Raw genomic sequence first — 22,421 nt, forward strand, 5'->3', positions numbered from 1 at the left:
AGTCCGACTTTGCTCATTTAGTGCCATGGAAATTAGTAACATGCTCGTCTCTTGTAACTTTCTGAATGCGCAGACAATGAGTGGGAAGAGATTAAAAACACAAATGAGCCAGGCGCACGCCTTTAATCCTAGCAGTCGGGAGGCATAGGCAGGCAGATCGCTGTGAGTTCAAGGCCAGCCTGGTCTGCAAACCTAGTCCAAGATAGCCAAGGTTACACAGAGAGATCCTATCTCGAAAAAACAAAAACAAACAAACAAACAAAACCAAAAAAACCCCACAAATGGCACTAAAGCAAAACTGAGATACTGCTCTAGTTTCAGGATGGGAAAACCACCTGGCTGAATTTACTTTTTTTTTTTTTTACTCTTATAAACAACAGAATTTTTTCCCATCACCGTTCCAGGGGTCCGGAAGTTCTATCTGTTTTTCTCACAAACAGCTGTATTCATTGTTGTAGCCTCACCTCTTTGAAGGACCAAAGGTTTTTCCAAGCCTGCTTCATCAGGGAACTAATCCTGTTCCTCAGGGCTCTGCTCCTGTGATCTGATCAATACCAGAGGCCTCCACCTTCTAGAGGATGAGAATTTTAGTATATAAATCCTTGGGTACTTAAATATCCTTTTGTTTGTTTGTTTGGTTGGTTGGTTGGTTGGTTGGTTTGGTTTTGGTTTTTCGAGACAGGGTTTCTCTGTGTAGTCTTGGCTGTCCTGGACTCGTTTTGTAGACCAGGCTGGCCTTGAATTCACAGCAGTCTTCCTGCCTCTGCCTCCCGAGTACTGGGATTAAAGGTATGTGCCACCACGCCCAGTTAAATATCCTTTTAAAAACACTTTTTACTTGGGTGATGTTAAAATACAGATTCAATCCCAGCACTTGGGAGGCAGAAGCAGGCAGAACACTCACTGAGTTCGAGGCCAGCCTGGTCTACAAAGTGAGTCTAGGACAGTCAAGGTTACACAGAGAAACCTTGTCTACAAAAACAAAACAAAAACAAAACAAAACAAACAAACAAACAAAAAAACCAGATTCTGGCTCTCATCTCTTCAAGTCTTTACCCAAACATTCTTTCTTAACAGAATACTTGATCACTATTGAAAATGGAAGAGAAAAAAAAACAAAAACAAAAACACCTCCCTAAGCCCTATCTTTACCCTCAATCCCTCTCCTCTGTTCTCCATGTCTTCCTTTTGGACAAAGCATTGGTTACTCTCCATTACTTACAATGTCATCTATTCATTTGTTGTGTTTATCTTGTGATTTCCACAATAGGTGAAGATCTCAAAGGCAATGGGATTGACTGACTTACTGATGTCTCCTAAATACCCATGGTAATATGGCCATTGAATGAGTGGAGAGATGAATCAAGCTATCTTTCTTTTGATTTTCTGTCTCATTGGCCTTTTCCTCATCATGATTTTTACATTTCTTCAGCTTATTTCCTAAGCCCTATGTCACATCTCTATTCTGTGCTCACACTGTCATTGTTCAAGCTTGCTCTCCTGCTGTCCATGTTTGTAGGTTACCGTGAGTGCCCTGTCTTCTCTTGTTTTTATAGTTTTCCTCTTCCTTGAGTTGCCCCTGTCTTCTCTCATTTCCTTTTTGCTGTTCTCACTTTTGTTCTTCATAATAAAAATTTGCTTCACATTTTTGATGACCCTGCCTATTCATATTTAAGATGGTTGGATTAGACAGATGTTGGACATGCTGCATACCTGGGTGGAATCTATCGGTGAGTGGGCCTCCCCGTGCCCATGATATTTCAGCAGTGACTCTCAGGAGTGATAGCTATAGAACCAGGGAAATGCCAATGGGTATTTCTGCAGCCACAAGGAACATAAAAGCTCCTGCTGTGGTGGTGATGTGATGGGACCTGAGCAGACTACAGTGCAGGGTAGGAATGGGTTTCCTGGGCAGCTGCTGCCTAGGTCTGCCTCAACATGTCAATTTTTCATATAAGTTTTTGGTACAGATCTGACTAAAAGGGAACAGTATCCCCTGATCAGTCTACATGGTTTGTCCTTTCGGCTCCAAGAGTGGAGTGGATTTGTTTCTCTGGGTGGGGAGCAGTGGAGGAATACGTGAGGGGGGGTGGGCATGGAGTGTTCTTTTTTAAATCATCAGCTTTGCTCAGGTTAGGGTTAGGCTTACATCCAACCCTCTGCTTATCTGCGCCAGTGCAGGTTTTTCTGGGTCAGTCAGAGTCTTCCTGCTCTTCCACTAGGCTGAGGCCTTTGCCTCTCTGATTGGCTAAAGCAGAGTCTACCCCCCTGGCTGACCATCTGGTTCAGAAAGTTGGTCTTCTGCTGTTCTTGGTCTCTTCACCTCTTCTTTCTCATGCTTTGTTAATTTCACTATGTTTTCCTGAGTTTTAAAGTGGGAAAATAATGTCCTGATGGCCGTTGTTGAGCAGAAAATGGTTTATGTTCTGTCCAACACAATATTTGTATAAAAACAAGTTTGTTTGGTTTTTGTTTTGCTTTTCATTCCATATTTCTTTTGAGGGTCTTTTCATTTCATACTCTTTAGAGCTTGCAATATTTATAGAACAATAAATACAGCTGTGGAGATCATAGGTGTAAATAATCTCAAGGAGGAGTTTGGTTTTGTCTGAGGCAGGATCTCACTGCATACCCCAGACTATTTTGAAGCTCACCATGTAGCTCAGGTTGGCCTCTGACCCCTAGAGATCCTTTAAGTCTCAGCTGCTTTGTGCTGGGGATTGTGAGCAGGAGACCCTAGACCTGGTCATCCTGAACATCCTGAAGTGTTGGTCAGTGTAAGTTTCTATTGGTAAAAGGAAAAGTCATCATAGAACCAAGTCAGGAGGTATGGTTTGAACAGGTACAGTAATGATAGAAACTACTTGTGCAGTGAAAGTGAGTCACTGGTTTAAGATTTGTAGATGTGTTTAAAGCATTATGTAATTTTAGTGTATAGTTTCACATAATGCCCCAGGGATTATGGAATTAAGGGCACTAGCTATCAAATGAAACCAAGTTCTGATCTATGCATACTTACTTGTGAAATATTATCTACATTTTTGTCTTTAAAGATGCTTACCCTGGGTGCGGTGGTACATGCCGGTAATCCCAGTGCAGACAGATTTCTGTGACTTCTACAAAGTGAGCCCAGGATAGCCAATGCTACCCAGAGAAACCCTGTCTCAAACAAATCAAAAAGAAGAAGAAAGAAGATGAGAAGGGGGGGTGGGTAGAGAGAGGGACAACCCCACAGCTTGGGAGAAAACACAACACATATATTTGATGAGAAAGATGATGTATCTAAAATATGCAAAGAACTCTTACAACTCAATAATAAAAAACCAATATAAAAATTAGCAAGTTATTTGATTAGACTTTTCTCTGTAGAAGATACATTATTATCCAATGAGCACATCCAAAGATCCTCAGCACTAGTGCAGATAAGAATCACCGTGTGGTACCACTTCCCTTTGTAAAAGCCTGGAGAGAGGACTCAGAGGCAAGAGCATGAACTACTTACTCTTGCAGAAGACCAAGTTCAGTTCCCAACATTCACATCAGATGGCTCATACCTGCCTGTAAGAGGTACCAATATCCTCTTATGGCCTCTGAGCACTCACATATACACATACCCAAAACTGACACACACACATATACACATGATTAAAAATAAAATCTTTTAAAAAGAAATAATATCAAATATTGGCAAGGAAGACAGAAAGATCCTTTGGAAAGATCACCTAATAGCTCTTTAGCACACTAAGCACAGACTTACAATAAGACCTAGCAACTCCGTCCTATACATATGCATGAGAGAATTGAAAAATCTGTGTCCCATTGGCACAGGAGACAACTTCCTGAACAGAACACCAACAGACCAGGCCTTAACATCAACAATCACTAAATGGGACCTCATGAGGCTGAGAAGCTTCTGTAAGGCAGAAGACACTGTCAACAGAACAAAGTGACAGCCCACAGACTGAGAAAAGATCACCAACCCTACATCTCACAAAGGTCTAAAATCCAAAATATATAAAGAACTCAAGAAATTAAACACCACCAAACACAATGACCCAATTAAGAAATGGGGCTCAGAAAAAACAAAAACAAAAAGAAAGAAAGAAAGAAAGAAAGAAAGAAAGGAATGGGTCTCAGAACTAAACAGAGAATTCTCAACAGAGGAATAGTGAATGGCTGAGAAACACTTAAAGAAGCGCTCAACGTCTTTAGTCATCAGAAAAATGCAAATCAAAATGACTCTGAGATTCCATCTTACACCCATCAGAATGGCTAAGATAAAAAACTCAAGTGACAACACATGCTGGCGAGGATGTAGAGAAAGGGGAACACTCCTTCATTGCTGGTAGGAATGCAAACTTGTACAACCACTTTTGGAAATCTATCTGGCACTGTCTCAGAAAACTGGGAATAGGGCTTCCTCAAGACCCAGCTATTCTACTCCTTGGAATATACCCAGAAGATGCTCCACCACACAGTAAAAACATATGCACAGCCATGTTCATACCAGCCTTATTCATAATAGCCAGAATGTGGAAACAACCTAAATGTCCCTCAGTCAAAGAATGGATAAAGAAATTATGGCACATTTACACTATGGAATACTACTCAGCTATTAAAAACAAGGAAATCCAGAAATTTGTTGACAAATGAATAGAACTAGAAATGATCATACTGAGTGAGTTAGCCCAGAAGCAGAAAGACTCACATAGCATATACTCACTTATAATTGGACACTAGCCCAAGAGGCATGTCCCATGAAAGTCTTCACTTACCAGGAGATTGGGATAGATGTGAGAACATCCTAATGGGACTCTAAGTAAGAAAAGTATGGGAGGATGGGGAAATAGAAGGATCCAGGGGGTTCTAGAAACCTACAAGAAGAACATCAGGACTGGCGGATCTGGGCCCAAGGGTTCTGCTCAAACTACTGCACCAACCAAGGACAATACATGCAGTAAACAGCGAACCCCTATTCAGATCTGGCCAATGGACAGGACATTCTCCACACTTGAGGAGAGAGCAGGGACTGACTCTGACATGAACTCTGGTGCCCCATATTTGACCACTTCCCTTTGGTGGGGAGGCCTGGTGGCACTCAGAGAAAGGATAAGCAGGCTACCAAGATGAGACCTGATAGGCTATGATCATATAGTGGGGGAGGAGGTCCTCCTTGGTCACAGACATAGGGGAGGGGAATAGGGTGAAAGTGGGAGCGAGGGAAGAATGGGAGAATACAAGGGATAAGATAACAATTGGCATGTAATCTGAATAAATTAATTAAATTTAAAAAGAAAAAGAAGATCTGTGTCCAGGCTGCTGCTGGTGGTGCACGCCTTTAATCCCAATGTGTGGCAGATCTACAGAGTGAGCTCCAGAACAGCCAAGTCCACACAGAGAAACCCTGTCTCAAAAAAAAAAAAAAAAAGGTTGAAGAAGAAAGTAAATGAAATAATGTTTGGGACTGGAGCTATGGCTCAGCGGTTAAGAGCTGGGTTCAATTCCCAGTACCTGTATCAGGCAGATCACAAGAAATCTTATACTTCCGGTTTCTGCAGATACCTGCACTGACGCATGCATACCACATATCTACCTGTAATTTAAAAAATTTAAGTCTTTAAAGAAAGAAGAAAAAAGAAAACCTATAGTGGTTGTGTCCAGAACTATAATCCCAACAACGCAGGTGTTAAGGCAGAAGGACTTCAAATTCAAAGGTTGGACTACATAACCCTGTAGCAAAGAAGAAAAGCCACATATCCAACAAAACTTTACAAGTGAGTTTTCATAGCAGCATTATTTAAAATAGTAGATATATGCAAACAGCTCAAATATCTACAGAGGATGTCTCCCCAATGGGATATTACTGATCCATAAAAAGTAATGAAGTATTGATAACCTGCTATACAGCATGAATTAATGTTAAAACATTATGCTGAATGTCCAGAAAAGGTAAATCCACTGAAACAGAAAACTCACTAATGCTTATAGGGGCTGTAGTAAGGAGAATGGATGAGACTGGAAATAGTGGGTGCCCTTTAGGGTTGGTAAAAAGCTAGTGGAATTAGATGGTGAAGAGTGCACATCATGGATACAGGCAAACCCGCAGCATCCAACACTCCCACAGAGTGAAGTGTATCTATCAACAACATGTGAATGTACCCTTCATAAAGCCCAGAGCCGTTACAGCATCTCCCTGGTTCCAAACAGTAAGGAAGCAGTGTTTGTTTAAACAGACATTTGGAACCAGGGGCGAACATGTCACACAACACATCTGGTTGGTGACTCTCCACAGGCATTGTTGGAAAATCCATCCCAACTTCTGCCTGGGTCATGCCACTCGCTTGTAGCTCTGCTGCTGCAGCAAGTCTCTGTTCTGTCTGTGTTGGAGTCAGAAAAGGACCCAGCAGTAGGTTCCCTTCATTTTGAATCTTCTCTCTCAGCTCCTTTTTGTAGTCTGCCCTCTGCATGGAAGACATAAGCCTGAGCTGCTGTTAAGGGGCGCTCCCAGCTTTCAAAGACTTAGATTCTCATTAGCTGCTTTCCTCTGTACCCCCCTCCAGTCATCCCTCGACCTCCCTCATTGCTGACCTCTGCCTGTTCTCCATTACCCTCAGCCAGCCGGGCCTCCCCAGGGTGGCGTGCAGATCACAACTCCAGATGTGGACTGACTGGCAAGCGGCTATTAGAAGATTATTTCCCTTGATCTGGACACCATATAAGTGCAGATCTCATTAGCCAGCTCTTTCTACAGCATACACTGGCCTCATTCTCCACTGGAAATCAACTTCAACACCTACTGCTGAGTCTGTATGTATTCACCATATAAAGTGACCCAGGCTGTGCGCTTCCCAACGTGATTTCTGAACCTCATCACACGTTTCTGTTTCTATTTATTTGTACTAAGTTTCCCTGGGCTCGTTTCTGATTATCCCTACACTCTTTGCAGGATCTTTTGAATTTTAAGCTTTCCATACCTGACCAACGGGAGAAGTTCGTCTGTGCTGCAAAGCTAGATACAGCATGCCTGAGCACTCAACAAAGGTCTGCCTCCTCATGCAGTGCTGATGCATTTGCCTTGGTGACCTCTTTGGTTGAATTAACTATAAATCCACAGACCAGGAGTCTCCATGTGCTCCCTGAGACTACTTTGAGACTGGCCATCTAAAACAAAGAGACTTCCCTTTACCTCCATACCTACGTCATCCCAGTCTCCCCTAAATGTGCTATCTCATGCATGAGATGCAGCCCCCAAACCCCAAGATGGTTCTGCCGAGCAGCAGCATCAACAGCAGTCCTTCACTCACAGGCCAGTACATTTTAACCTTTAGTCTTTTAAGAGAATTTCCTGAAGGTTGATTTACACTGTTTTGGTTTTTGTTGTTGTTTTGTTTTAAGATGGGGGGGGGGGGGTCTGACTATCCTGCTCAGACTGATCTCAAACTCCTAGATTTACTCCGCCTGCCTCAGCCTCCCGAATAACTGGAACTAGAGCCTCAGGCCACAGTGCCGACACTTAGTATGCCTTTGAACTTGCCTTTTCGGTGTGGTATTTTGGGCAAATATCTTATGACGTGTATTTATCTCTTAGGAGGATGTTTTCTTATAAAATTCTTTATCAGCACCTTCAGACATTTCCATGACATTTTACTGGGGGAGGGGCATACATGGCACAGCACATGTGGAGGTCCGAGAACAACTTGTTGGAGCAGGTCTCTCCTTCCACCATGTTGGTTCTAGAGATCAAACTCAGGTTACCAAACCACAGGCTTGGCGCAGGGAAGTGCCTCTCCCAGCTGAGCCATCTAATCAGCCTTCTTATGAGTATCTGTATTTGCACTCTCTTAAATGAGTATTATTATAAAGCCATACCATGGGGCTGGAGAGATGCCTCAGAGGTTAAGAGCACTATCTGCCCCTTCCAGAGGTCCTGAGTTCAATTCCCAGCAACTACATGGTGGCTCACAAACATCTATAATGTGATCTGGTGCCCTCTTCTGGTGAGCAATCGCACATGCAGGCAGGACTTTGTATACATAGTAAATAAATCTTTTTAAAATATATACTTTTTTTAAAAGTTAAAAAAAAATAAAATATATAAGTAAATAAAATAAAATTATACCATAAGTTTTATTCATCTTATGTCTTCTAGTAAGAAATTGCTTGCTTAGACCTACATAGCAGCTGTGAAAGACAGAATGCAAAAAGCAGTTGCCAACTGCAGCCACAAACGTAGGAAATTCATCTTCGTGGTTCAGGGAGGCACTCAAAGCATCTCTTTGTACTGCCCTGAAAGAACACCCCATACTCCAGAAATCAGCAATGCAGCGGGTCACCATGAGAGCTTCAGGGACTTCGGGCACACGTGGAACAGCATTTCCATGACATGTGTCACCCTGGGGTCTCTGTGGGAATGGGCTAGATTCAGGGACAGGGCTACAGCCAGGGACTTGATGCCCTTCATCCTCACCATCACTCAGGCAGGTGTACAGGACCCAATAGCTGGTTGTGTCCCGGGAGGAACTTCCAGATCTCCGGCTAGACCAGGTGACCACACTCTAGGAACCAGTGTTCACATACTTTTTCAGCCAAGCTCTACGTTGCAAATGGAAGCTAGCCAAGTCTGAACAAGAGCAGATGATTCTATCATTGCAAGATGCAAGCTGGATCCTAGTCAGCGACATTTTATTCTGCTAAAGTGATCTACAGCAGTAAAATGAAGTGAACATCCCCTCGGAGTCCAGGTGGCAGAGTATTAGGTAAGTATCTCTGCCAAAGCTGACATCTCAGAAACATCCTTGGTCTGAAGGAGACACCTGGCTCAGGAGTTACTCAACCCTGAGGATGGATACACTTTGCTGCAGGAAGCTATTCTAATGTAACCATGTAGTGCTCATAACTTCAGCAGTAGATTAATGAGGATCTGGAAGACAGGGCACATGGTCGGTTGTTGGATAACAGAGTGATTAATGTGTAAGATGCAATGAGGAAGCCCTAATTGGGAAGCAGCCGGCAAAATCCCCAAAAGGCTTTTCCACATAACTGAAGCCTTCCCATCTGCTGAGATTCTGAAGTGCTGGTGAGTTAAGTTTTGTGGACTCAGGAGTAAAACCAGTAACAAAATGATCTACAGAGACACCACAGCATTCCTTCTGAGATTCACTAAGTCAGAAGACATTACTTTGAAAATACGATCTGTAGCAGAGTGATAAGACAGCCTGCAGTACCTCAGCGAGTCTACATGATCAGCCCTGGTAGAAGTGAAAAAAACTCTCAGCCTGCTTTTGGGAGGCTGCCCTACTGTCCAGTTTTTCTTCTTGCTCTTTTAAATAAACTAGCACTGATAAGCAAAAACAAAGACTGATTTCTTAAGTGAATTTTTACACCTTTCTCTGGGCAAAAAATAAAAACCAACCAACCAAACAAACAAACAAAACATTTTAGGAAGCCATAGCTTAGTAATAGGTTTCTTTTTTCTTTTTGAGACACAGGTACATGTAATGTAGACTGGCCGGAGACTGGTTCCAGAGTTGAGAATGACCAACTGATATTAATGCCTCTGCCTCCAAGAGATAGGCTTAAAAGGGTTGTTTTTAATAACAGCTTTTATTACATGTATAGCAAATTTATATCAAACTATTCTTTTGCATTGGAAGAATATTCCAGAAAGGAAATTTAATACTACCTTGCACTACATGCACATTTGAAGAGTTAAGAGTAACATTTTTTTTCTGTTTCATACATAAGTTAAAAATATACATGGAGATGTATATGTACATACACATATATATCCATACATACAAAACAATGGAATAAATTTTTTTCTTTTTCTTTTTCTTTTTTTTTTTTTGGTTTTTTGAGACAGGGTCTCTCTGGGTAGCCTTGGCTGTCCTAGACTCACTTTGTAGACCAGCCTGGCCTCCAACTCACAGCAACCCACCTGGCTCTGCCTCCCAAGTGCTGGGATTAAAGGCATGCACCACCACGCCCAGCTGGAATAAATTTTTTTAAACAAGTTTTTCTACATAGCCCAGGATGGCTTTGAACTCATGTCCATCCTCCTGCATTATCCTCCCAGTGATGCCATTATTTTTAGTAACACTGGTTTTTGGTTTTGTTGTTGTTGTTGTTTTGATTTGGTCTGGTTTTTTGAGACAGGCTTTCCTCTGTGTAGCCTTGGCTGTCCTAGACTCACTTTGTAGACCAGGCTGGCCTTGAACTCACAGCAATCCGCCTGCCTCTGCCTCCCAAGTGCTGGGATTAAAGGCGTGCACTACCATGGCGGACTGTAACACTGATTTTAAAAACATGTTCTCTTGCACCCCATCCCCCATAGAGGTCAATGGCCACACTCTAGAATCAATCAGTGACCAGTTGGGAACAGCAGACGCCACCAAAGCTTTGCCAGGACCCCCCCCCCCCCTCATGGTTTTTCAAAACACGGTTTCCCTGGCTGTCCTGGACTCTCTTTGTAGAGCAGGCTGGCCTCAAACTCACAGAGATCTATCTGCCTCTGCTCCCCAAATGCTGGGATTAAAGGCATGCGACATCATGCCCAGTGCAACCTTTTATCTCTTAAAGAGGTCTAACAAATTTTCTCTAAGTCCATAGGAATCTATAAAAATCTAGAACAAACATCAACAAACATAAGACTACTGCCCTCCAAGCAACCAAGTGCATCGTTAGGTCTGATCTCAGTCTATCTTCCTCCTCCAGTTTCACCTTTAACCACTCAGGACCATATTGGGCATCATCTTAGGGTCTCTGTAATATTCATGTGTGCATTCTATAGGCATATGCTGCATGGCTGAGAATAAAGCCTGCACGTGATCCTCTGCAGGGACAGCAATACATATTTCTGACCACATTGCACCAGTGCCCACACTCAAAACAGGGATAGCAGCTCAGGCCACACCTTCAATGCCCGCACTTAAGAAGCAAAGGCAGGTGGATCTCTGTGAATTCCAGGCCAACCAGGGCTACATAAAAAGATACTGCTTCAGATAGATAGATAGATAGATAGATAGGTAGATAGGTAGATAGGTAGATAGATAGATAATAGACAGATAGATAAAATAAGATTTTGTTTCTAAATAAAAGAACAAGTTTAAATTATTTGATTTACTAAAGTCACTATAAAGTGATATAATTAAATACTTCTGGATTATTTTGTGATTTAGTTGAGTTGCTGGGCTGTTTTGTTTTGCTTTGGGAAAATCTCCATGTTCTTCACAAAGCCCAGGAGTTAGGAAGCTTTAAGGCAAACAAAACCTAAGGCACAAAGCACTCTCTCCCACTCACCAGTCACTGTCCCTTACAAGCCTCCCACCCTCAGATTATGGCAAGGAGGAAGGGCAGGTGTGTATCAGGTATGTATGCGAGGGCAGAGCTATACACTGCAAACAACAAAGCAGAGGCCCAGCTGGCAACAACTGTGCATGTGGATTCGGAACCTTCCTCTGAGCCTCTCGGGTTTTATAGGTGTCACCTCCCTGATCCTCCAGGGCGAGTGCAAGGCTCCTACATCAAATGTAGTTAATCAGAACCACATTATTTAAAGACATTAAGGCCAGGTAGAACCAGAGACAGGAGCAGAAGGACTCCCTTTGAAAACCTTTAGTAACTCTTAGTAGTTTAGAAATATATTGGAAATCGATGTGATCGACAACCCGGATGAAGGAAGGACATGTAGGAACTGTACAGAGGTGCAGAGCTCAACAGGCCTCGGCACTCACTGTTTCATGTCTGTGACTGTGAACCAGACACTATTTTTCCCCAATGGTTTCTATCTGAAGCTTGCAAAGAAACATGGAGGGTAAAACCAGAGCTAAGTGTCCCCTGAAGAGGAGCACTGAACACCGAGTAATGACATCCTGCCTCTATCTTAAAGAAGCTGAGTCTACATATATACATATTTCTTTAGACTCATGGATTCACACGTTTTTAAACTAAATTTAAAACTTCACATATGAGGTCCTCAAAATGTGTATATAGTGTTTTTGCCTGTGTGTACTCCTACACTCCAGAAGAGGGCACCAGATCCCATTCGAGATGGTTGTGAGCCACCATGTGGTTGCTGGGAATTGAACTCGGGACCTTTGGAAGAGCAGTCAGTGCTCTTAGCCTGCGAGATCTCTCCGGCCCCTCAAAATGTGTGTATCCATGAGTCTAGAAAAATAACACAGCTGTTAAGAGCACTGGTTGCTCTTCTAGAGGACCTGGTTTCCACTTCTATCACCCACATGTCAATTAACCACCATATATAACTCTGTTTCCAAGGGACCCAGTGCCCTCGTCTGGTCTCTGTAGGCACAGGGATGCATGGTATACACATAAAATAAATCTAAAAAGGGGGAAATGCGGGAGGGGGTGGCAAAAACATGCAGAGTGACAAGCCTCCCAGCTGGAGCGAGCCAGGGCCACCACTCTCTCAGGAACTCACAGCTCTGTGGGGATTGTTCCCAACAACAGCCAATGGCAGAGTGCGCTTACCTGCTTTTGAGGGATGCATTCAAACTAACCTTTCCCACCACCGAACTGCTCGCTGAAGGTCTTTTGCTGGCATTTAATGTCTTTGCACCACAGAGAAAATATATGAACATCAAGAGCCCTGCCTCCCACTCACCCTGGAGACAATTAATCACAAAACACAACCTGAAAAGGAAACTGGAAAAGGCAGAGAGTGGCGATAGGTGGAAGGGTCGAGAATCTTTTGACCTTCGCAGGTACCAGGTACCCATGTGGTACCCAAACGTACACACAGGCAGAACACATGATATAAAATCAATCTTTTAAAAAAGGTCCTCAAAAGATGGTATTGAAAGGCCAGCGAATCAATTTGCAGAGTAACTGCCGCGTCATCTTGCGTTTACTCACACACTCAAGTTCGTGGAGCTTAGGCAGACCCTGTGTGTGTTACAGCCGGATTCAGTCATATTTAACTGACTGCCCTGCTTCCAAAGCACAACGTTTTCTTTTTAATATAATGCTTTCATTTACCATTTGACAAGTGTATGTGTGTATATGACATGTTTTCATCACATCGACCTCCTCTCACCTCATTGCCCACTCTCTTCCCCTCCCGCTCCCTCTGAGACGCCCCTTCTTCCGACATGCCCCTCCTATTTTGCTTTCTTTCTTTCTTTCTTTTTAAAAAAGAGTTATTTATTTATTATACACACTCTGCCCACATGTGTGTCCGCCCGCCAGAAGAGGGCACCCGATCTCGTTGTAGCTGGTTGTGAGCCACCATGTGGTTGCCTAAAACCAAACTCAGAACCCTTGGAAGAACAGACAGTGCTCTAAACCTCTGAGCCATCTCTCCAGCCCTTTGCTGTCTTTCTTAAAGGTTCTTTTTCCCCACCACCCAGGGTTGGCAGGTAGCACATGAGGCCATGTCCACCATGCCCTTAAGAAGCTCAGACTCTACAGCTGTACAAATGGCTCAATGGTTAAGAGCACTAGCTGTTCCTCTAGAGGACTCAGGTTCAGGTCCCAGCACACACCCAGTGGCTCACAGTCATCTGTAACTCCAGTCCAGGGCTCTGGCGCCCTCTTCTGGCCTCTATGGACACCAGGCACACCTGTGGTGCACAGACATACGTTCAGGCAAAACACTCATACACACAAAATAACATAAGAAAACAAAAATATGTCTGGCACCTGGTTTACAAAACAAAAAGAAAAAAAGCATATTAATACCGTGCGGCCATGTTTTATTTGCCATCTCCCCATAGGCTTTTTTCTTGAGTTGGTAAGGCAGTGCCACCTTCAGGCAGCACATCACTTTCCATGCTAGGTGATCAGACAATGTGCAGCTTCAAGGCAGCCTATAAGTAAAAACTGTTTAGCTAGGCACACAGATGACCCCCCCAACATGGGGTGGCTCAACCAGTTCTCAACTTTACCATAAGGCAAAAAACAAATGCTCAGTGAAACCCAACTTATTATAGAATTTCAAGTGCTGCTTGTTTCTGGGCAGCACAAGCTCTGCAAAGCTGGGCCTCACCTCCTGTCAGCCATGTGATCACAAGAGGGTGAACCCAGTACTGCTCTGCTGCCATGCTGCGTGCTGTGTAGATGCTGCCAGCTGCATAGATGCTACGTGCTGTGCTTCTGCCTGATGTTAATCTAGCGGACTCTGCCTGTGTGGACAGGACGTTGTCATCACTGCCATAAATATGCTTTGTGTCAGCCAGGCGGTAGTGGCACCTGCTCTAAATCCCAGCACTCAGGAGGCAGAGGCAGGAGGATCTCTGTGAGTTTCGAGGCCAGCCTGATCTACAAAGAAACAGTTCCAGGGCAGCCAGGGCTACACGAAGAAACTTTGTCTCAAACAACATCCCCCAATAATAAACAAGCTTTCTGTCACATGGTTTTTCCCAACTGTTGCCAACTAGGCTAAGCCACAATGTTCCGCAGGTGAAGTCGCTCAAAGTTATTCTTTACTTTGTTTCCTTTCATGGCTTAATGTACTATAATTGCATCACAGGACAAGGAACAAATTTATTGTCATGCTGCACAAAATAATAGTTACGTTAGGAAGAATGGGAGGGAGACTAGTAGAAGGTAGATGGTTTAAACAGAATAACACCCCACCTCAAAGACGTACATGCTCTAATCCCTGGACCCTGTGATTGTTTTTCTTTTTAATGTGCTAGATCATCCCATGTCAGCTTGATACAATCTAAAGTCATGTGAGAGGAGCGATTGGCAGTGGGCAGTGCTATCCCTGGCCTGGAGGTTCAGGGTTCTACAAGAAAACAGGCTGAGCAGGCCTGTACCAGATGTAGCAAGCCAGTAAGCAGTACCCCTCCCTGACGTCTACATCAGCTCCTGCTCCAACTTCCGGACCTGTTTTAATTCCTGTCCTAACTTCCTTTGATGACAAACAGTGGTATGGAAATGTAAGCCAAATAAACCCTTTTCTCCCCAAATTTGTTTTTCTGTCATAGTGTTTCATCACAGGAATAGAAACCCTAAAACAATTACATTCCATGGAAAAAAAATATTTTGCAGATTTGATATGTCAAAGGTTTTGGGATGGGGAGTATTGTCCTGGATTAGCTGCTTGACCCAATGTAATCACAGGAGTCCATGTGTGTGTGTGTGTGTGTGTGTGTGCGTGTGTGTGTGTGTGTGTGTGTGTGCGAGCGCGCGCGCGTGCATGTTGGGAGTGGGGGCAGAGGACATGTGATGATGGAATAAGTCAAAGCAACATGGGGCCATCAGCCAAGGAAAATAAACATTTGGAAAGGCAAATGAGTATATTCGCTTCTAGAAGGACACAGTCCTGACAATCATTTTAACTTTAGCCCAGTGAAACCTACTTTGGGTTTCTGACCTTTAGAACTGTAAGATAGTTTGTATCATCTTAACCTACCATCGGTATAAATGCGTTATAGCAGTAACAGGCAACTAATACAGCAGCTGACATTCTGGTAGGAGACTTGGTGAGGCCTTCAGCAACAAGAGAAGTAAGTTCCCGGTGGAGCACTTTGATGGAGCCAGATTACTCACAGTTGTGCCTCCCCTAAAGTCTGCAATTTTACTTTTAGAAAATTACATTTCTTTATCTGGGGAGGAGGGCACATACCTGCAATGGTGTAGAAGTCAGAAAAAAAAAAAAAAAGCTTGTAGGAATTGACTCTTTTTCTCTTTTTATATTTTTTTTTACATTTTTAATTTGTTCACTTTACATCCTGATGGTAGCCCCCTCCCTCATTGCCCCCACCCTCCTTCCTTCCCTCCCCCTCCCTCCCTCCCCTAGTCCTCAGACAAGGGGAGCCTTCCTCTGCTAACATCTGATCTCAGCCTATCAAGTTCCATCTGGACTGCCTGTATCCACTTCCTCTGTGGCCTGCCAAGACCGCCCTGCCAGCCGGAAGTGATCAATGAGTGGGCACCAGAGTCCATGTCAGAAGTAGTCTCTACTCCCCACATTAGGGGACCCACAAGGAGGAGTCCTCCTCTGGGCCCCACTTTCACATTTTGCAAGCGATGACGAACCTTGGTTGTCATCTTGGCTGCATATGGAATCAACTAAAAACCCAGCTGCTGGGGACTCCTGCGAGGACATTTCTTACCCTGATTATCTGGAGCAGGGAGACCCACCTCGCCTTCTGGTGGCAGCCCAAAAGGACATGGCAGAGGGAATCGTTGCTTTTTTGCCTGTTTACACTCACTCTTACTGGCAAGCTCATCTGTCTCGTTACTGCTGCCAGTATTAAACCCAGCGTCTTCAGGCCTCCAATAGAGACTCCAGAGCTTCAATGCCAGATCGAGACTGCCGAGCCATCCAGCCTCGAGGACCAAATGATTACCGATTCTTAGCCCCTCAGCTAACTAGACAACATCCTATAAAAAATCTAATAAACCAAGAAGAGACTTGATACCCTATGAGCATATACAGGGGGAGGTAATCCCCCTCAGGAACAGTCATAGGGGAGGGGAATAATGGGAAAATGGGAGGGAGGGAAGAATGGGAGCATACAAGGGATGGGATAAACATTGAGATGTAACAAGAATAAATTAATAAAAAAAATTTTTTTTTTAAATCTAATAAAGCCCCCTCTCAATACACAGGCGCACATGTGCACACACGCGCACAAATAGACACTATTATATGCGTACATGCGTACATTCATTCTATCAGCCCTGCTCCTTTAGAGAGCCCTGACTAATTATATTATGGTTTCAGTTACCTCTGGCCAAATGGCATCTGAACATCTTATGCAGAAAACGGCATATGTGAATGTGTTCTACGTTTTAAAGTGCTCTCTCTCTCTCTCTCTCTCTCTCTCTCTCTCTCTCTCTCTCTCGCTCTCTCTCTCTCCTCTCTCTCTCTCTCTCTCTCTCTCCCCCTCCCTCCCTCTCCCCTCCCTCCCTCCCCCCCCCCCCCTCTCTCTCTCTCTCTCTCTCTCCTAAAGTATCAACACAAACACTGCAGCTCTCATCTTAAGGGGAATAAGAGATAATTTATTTCAGAGACATTTTGCATGACTATGGCCCAGGAACACAAATTTAGGTTACTTGAAATTCCTTGTTCCAACATGGAAGCAGCTTTATGAAGCTTTTATAGTTTTCCAGAACAAAGAAAGTCATAAATTATGCCAAATTTAAAATACACTTGTAGGGCTTTGTTTCTGAGGGGAAGATCTTCTGAGATTGATGGATGGCTCATGGCATTTTCCAGACTGTAAAGACCGATCCTTCCATCCTCTCCAACCCTCTGACCGTCCTCAGGACTGGACCGTAGAGTCCTCCTTGTCTCTGAAATGCAGTTATCACGGCAGTTGGACTTGTCTCCCAAATGCAGGTGACTCTCTTATTATTAAAAGATGTACAAAAATAAATAAATAAAAAGTGTGGTGGCGCACACCTTTAATTCCAGCACTTGGGAGGCAGAGGCAGGAGGATCGCTGTGAGTTTGAGGCCAACCTGGTCTACAAAGTGAGTACAGGATAGTCAATGACACACAGAGAAACTCTGTCTCAAAAACCAACACCCCCCCCCCAAAAGATGTAAAAAATGCAGGAGACTTGAGAAAAAAGGCCATGGAAGGATCTGTCGAGGGTTCATTGATAAACCCTCATGTGATTGTCAATTTATTTCAGGTACTTGTGGCAGCGAACAAAGCTGTTTATCTCCACAAACTGGGAAAAATGAAGACAAAAACTCTGTCTACTGAAATTATCTTCAACCTCTCCCCAAGTAATAACGTAATGTAACATCCATCAGAGAGGCAGGTAAATGGAGACGGGGAGAGGACCCTATGGGCTCAAGATGCTGTCTGACTGCATTCTCAGATTCTGGAGGTAAAAGCTAAGTCTGCTAAGTCAATAGATTCTAAAAGGCTTTAGTCTATTGCCACAAGATGTTAGTTCTGATGGGACATGGGTAAGGAACGGCTGTTCTGAAGACCAGAACCTAGCCCCAGACAAGTAACTAGCCTCTGGACTTGCAACATCCTGCCTCTCCACTGTACAGAGCCGATCGGCCTCTGTCTTTCTTTTCAGAAATTTCCACGCATGCACAGATGCTGATAAAATGTCCCAGCATCCCGCTCCATCCTGCCCAGAGCATGAATCTGTCCAGTGTATCCACACTGTGTGTGCTGCCAGCCCGTGAGTCTCTCAGCAGCTGCGTCAGTCCCTGGAGTAACTGTCTCCGTAGCATGTTTGCGCATTTTCAGGTATCCTCTTTTTACTTAGAAGTAGACAAAAAGTACAGGAACCGTAGCCATGGGCGTGTCATCGCAGCACATCATTGTAGTGATGCTATTTTATTATTACCTAGTGTTGCCATTCTCTAACTGGGCCTAATTTATAAACTGCACTTTATCAGAGGTTTGCACAAATGGGAAAAAAACATATGAGAGAGTGGTACTGTCCCTTACTTTAGTCATCCTCTAAAAGCCTCCAAAAGGATTCTCTGGTATCAGCACAAGCTTGCCAGGAAATACAGGGCATTTATCCCAAGCCCTTGTGCCCACACGTGAGCAGTCTGAGGCCTGAGGTCAGTACTTTTCCCAAAGCTAAGTACAGGAATTCTTAGGCTCCTTCTTCATAGCCCACTGCTCCCTACTTAGTGTCTTCAGCAGGGCAGCTTCCACTAAATTAAAACTCGAAATAAACAACAAATGATGTTTAATGTTCTTTTTTGTTTGTTTTGTTTTTGTTTTTTTTTTCTTTCTTAACAGCAAATTCCAGTGGCTTAAAGCCATCCAAATTTGACCATCAATACGGATTACCACAAGTCCCACCGGAGCTCCCTCTAAAGAAAGCATCTGGCCTGAATATGTTTCTTCAGAGGAGCCTAAAGGAAAGGACATTTCCTTGCATATCCCAGCATTCCTTTGCTGGTGGGCTCTTCTGACTCTGAAAAGGACCACAGTGATTACATAAGGACAATGTGGGCAGGACCTTAACAGTGGTCATGTCAACGAACACACCCTCTGCTCGGGCATCAGCACGTATCTACATGTTTATTGTTTGTTGTCCCTGGAATCAACCCAGGGGCTACCTGCTGGCTGGGCTAACACTTAAACACTGAACTGTGTCCCCAACTTCTCAACACTTCTTTAAGCCACTTTTCTGCCCATCATAAGTATGTCACAAGTACCAGATGTGATGGACTGGCACGCCAAGCAAGAGGATTTATTCGACTACAGCCTCACATTTTGCTCGTTAAATTTTGTGTGTAAAAGTTATATCAGAAGAAAATATCTCTGCCACATACCCTAAAATGTGGCCTGCTAAAATTAACAAATAAAATTCCAGTATGTCACAAAAAAAAAATTCTAGAATGTCTAGTTACCTTTGAATGCTAGGCTTCAGTGTGGACTCCAAGAATGTCTGAACATACCTCAGCAGTAAGAGAAAAAATAATGCTGAATCGTTAACATTTCCAGTTTCCCCAAAATCCAAGAAAGTCAATCCTTCAACCAGCCCATTAAGAAATCTAAACGGGGCTTTGATTTACCTTACCATACTTGATTATTGAGTGTATAGAATGTTTTACTTTTTTTTTTTTTTTTTTTTAACTAAATGCTCTGAGGCCAGGAAAGGTCAAGGGAGTAGGGCTATCACCCAGGAAGGGCTCAGAATTGATGTCATAGCACTGGATGACTGTGCTATGGGTCAGATCCTTTGCAGCTTCTTCCCCTCCTGAGAGTGCGAATGTGCAAATACCCTGCCATGGCACCCAGGGTTGCTCTGTCCTGGTTGTCCCGCATTATTTCCTCTCCCATGCCACCTTCCCTGGCCTCCTCTTTTCTTATTCTGCCCTTGAGCAGAGCCAGGTAGCCCTTTGCATCTGTGCTCAGCCTCCCCCCAACTTGCATTTGTTGATGAACTGACCTGTTTTCCTACCCAGGTGGTATGACATAACCTGGAGATTAGTTCAAATAACGTACCACTGCCAAGCCACGGCGATTGTTTGATGTTGAAGGGAGTTGTTCCTCCTCTTCTTTTTCCTCCCTTCCTCCTCCCTCTTCTCTTCTTCTTCTTGTGTGTGTGTGTGTGTGTGTGTGTGTGTGTGTGTGTATGTGAGTGTGAAGGTGACACAAAAACTTTAGGGCCCCTTGGGCTCAGTTCATGAGTTTGTTCACCGAATGCCTTTGCCTTCTATACTATGTTGCCTGCCCTTTCTACTATATGTGGACAAAAGCCTGGAACCTGGAAGCAGCCATCTTCAGCTATTCAGTGGAGCTAGCCTTGGGATGAAGTCAAGAATGTGGAAGCAGCTGTGAGAACTGGAGAGAAAGAGCACTCGATACAGGGATCAGTTTACAGGCCCACTCTCAGGATGTGCTTGCTCCTGTACCTTTCAGTTCTGGGTACCAGCTAAACACCTGGGCTGCTTACGCCTGTGTGCATCAGGCTCTTCACTACATCTCACCAGAGCTTCCTTGAAGATCTACGTGCCCGTGTTACTTATTTGACCTCTGCCAGTGTTTCTTTTGCCCAAAGAGAAGCATCTTTGCTTCCCAGCCACCTTTCTCAGTTACTGGCTTTGGCAGGACTCAACAACTGTTGCCTGAATTAAAGAAAAACACTTTGAGGACTATACATCTTTATAGCTTTCCACAAATCTACTTTCCTGCCTTCCACACAGCCTCATGCCTCCAAATGTCAAGGCTTGGTTACCTTTCTTGGCCTTCCTCTCTTTTTGCTTGCAGCCATGTGAATCTCTCTTTTTTATTTTATTTTATTAATTTATTCTTATTACATCTCAATGGTTATCCCATCCCTTGTATCCTCCCATTCCTCCCTCCCTCCCATTTTCCCCTTGCTCCCCTCCCCTATGACTGTGACTGAGGGGGACTTCCTCCCCCTTTATATGCTCATAGGGTATCAAGTCTCTTCTTGGTAGCCTGCTATCCTTCCTCTGAGTGCCACCATGTCTCCCCATCCAGGGGACGTGGTCAAATATGAGGCACCAGAGTACGTGTGAAAGTCAGACCCCAGTCTCCACTCAACTGTGAAGAATATCCTGTCCATTGGCTAGATCAAGGAATTCCAGAAATTTGTGGACAAATGGATTGAACTAGAAATGATCATAATGAGTGAGTTAACTCAGAAGCAGAAAGAGTCAAATGGTATATACTCACTTATATCTGCATACTAGCCCAAGGGGCATGTCCCATGAAAGTCTTCACTTACCAGGACACTGGGACAGAGGGGAGGACATCCTATTGGGACTCTAGATGAGAGAAGCATGGGAGAATGGCAAAGAAGAAGGATCCAGAGGGTCCTAGAAACCTACAAGAAGAACATTATGTTAGGCAGATTTGGGCCCAGGGGTCCCGCTCAAACTATGGCTCCAGCCAAGGACAATACAGGCCGTAAACTTCAAAACGCCATGTGAATCTCTTAATAGATCATCCCTACCTCAGCTCGTGCCTCCTCTCTCCGGAAACATGCCTGGCAGGCTAGTCAGGCTGGCAAACTGACTTACATAAAAATGACCTACGTAAAGACACTCACATGAACAGATGCACTTCCTTGCGGCCTAAGATTTCTAAACTGGTTGTGAGAACCAAGCATTAAATCTAGAAACTGATGGGCCTCGTTCTCCAGTAGCCTCGTTAAGGCCCAGTCTGATAGATAGGAAAGCGATTTTCCTGGCAGAGATTCGGCACAGGCACTAGGGAACACTTTGAAATCATCCTCTCAACTGGCATCTATAGGGTCTGCACCCTCCCAACCAGCTTCTATAGTCTCCAAACCACCCTGACTTGCATCTCTAGTCTCCACACCCTCCCAACTGGTATCTATAGTATCTGGATCCTCCTGACTGGTATCTATAGTCTCCACAATGTCCTGTCTGGCATCTATAGTCTCCACAACCTCCTGACTGGCATCTATAGGGTCTGCACCCTCCTGACTTGTATCTCTAGTCTCTACACCCTCCTATCTGGTCTCTGTACCCTCCTGACTGACATCTATAGGGTCTGTTCCCTCTAGACTGGCATCTATAGGGTTTGCACCTCCAAAATGGCATCTATAGTCTCTGCACCTGGCAAGTGCAGTGCACCTATTCTGCCTGAACAGCTCTTTTGGGAATAAGCATGTCAGGTGTTTTACTGTGCTTTCTTTAGTTTCTTGTGCAATGAGAAATCAAAACATTTGTGCAAAGAATGGAAAATGAATTTGTGTTTAGTACTGGAAGAAGCCAGAACTGGGTTTGAACTGACTAGAGTAGATAAGCGTCAGACTTTCATAGTTTACAATGGAATTAGGTAAATCCAAAGAACCAAAGCAAGAAATCTATCTACTTTAAGTCCTAAATAAAATTGGTATTGACTACTCCTGAGGATAACCTACTACAGAGATACTTGCTCATCCATGTTTATTTCTGCTCTTTTCACAATAGCCAGGAAGCAGAAACAACTAGAAAGCCATCAATGAGTGAATGCCTAA

This window comes from Acomys russatus, chromosome 9, assembly GCF_903995435.1.
Source record: "Acomys russatus chromosome 9, mAcoRus1.1, whole genome shotgun sequence".
Classification (NCBI taxonomy): Eukaryota; Metazoa; Chordata; class Mammalia; order Rodentia; family Muridae; genus Acomys; species Acomys russatus.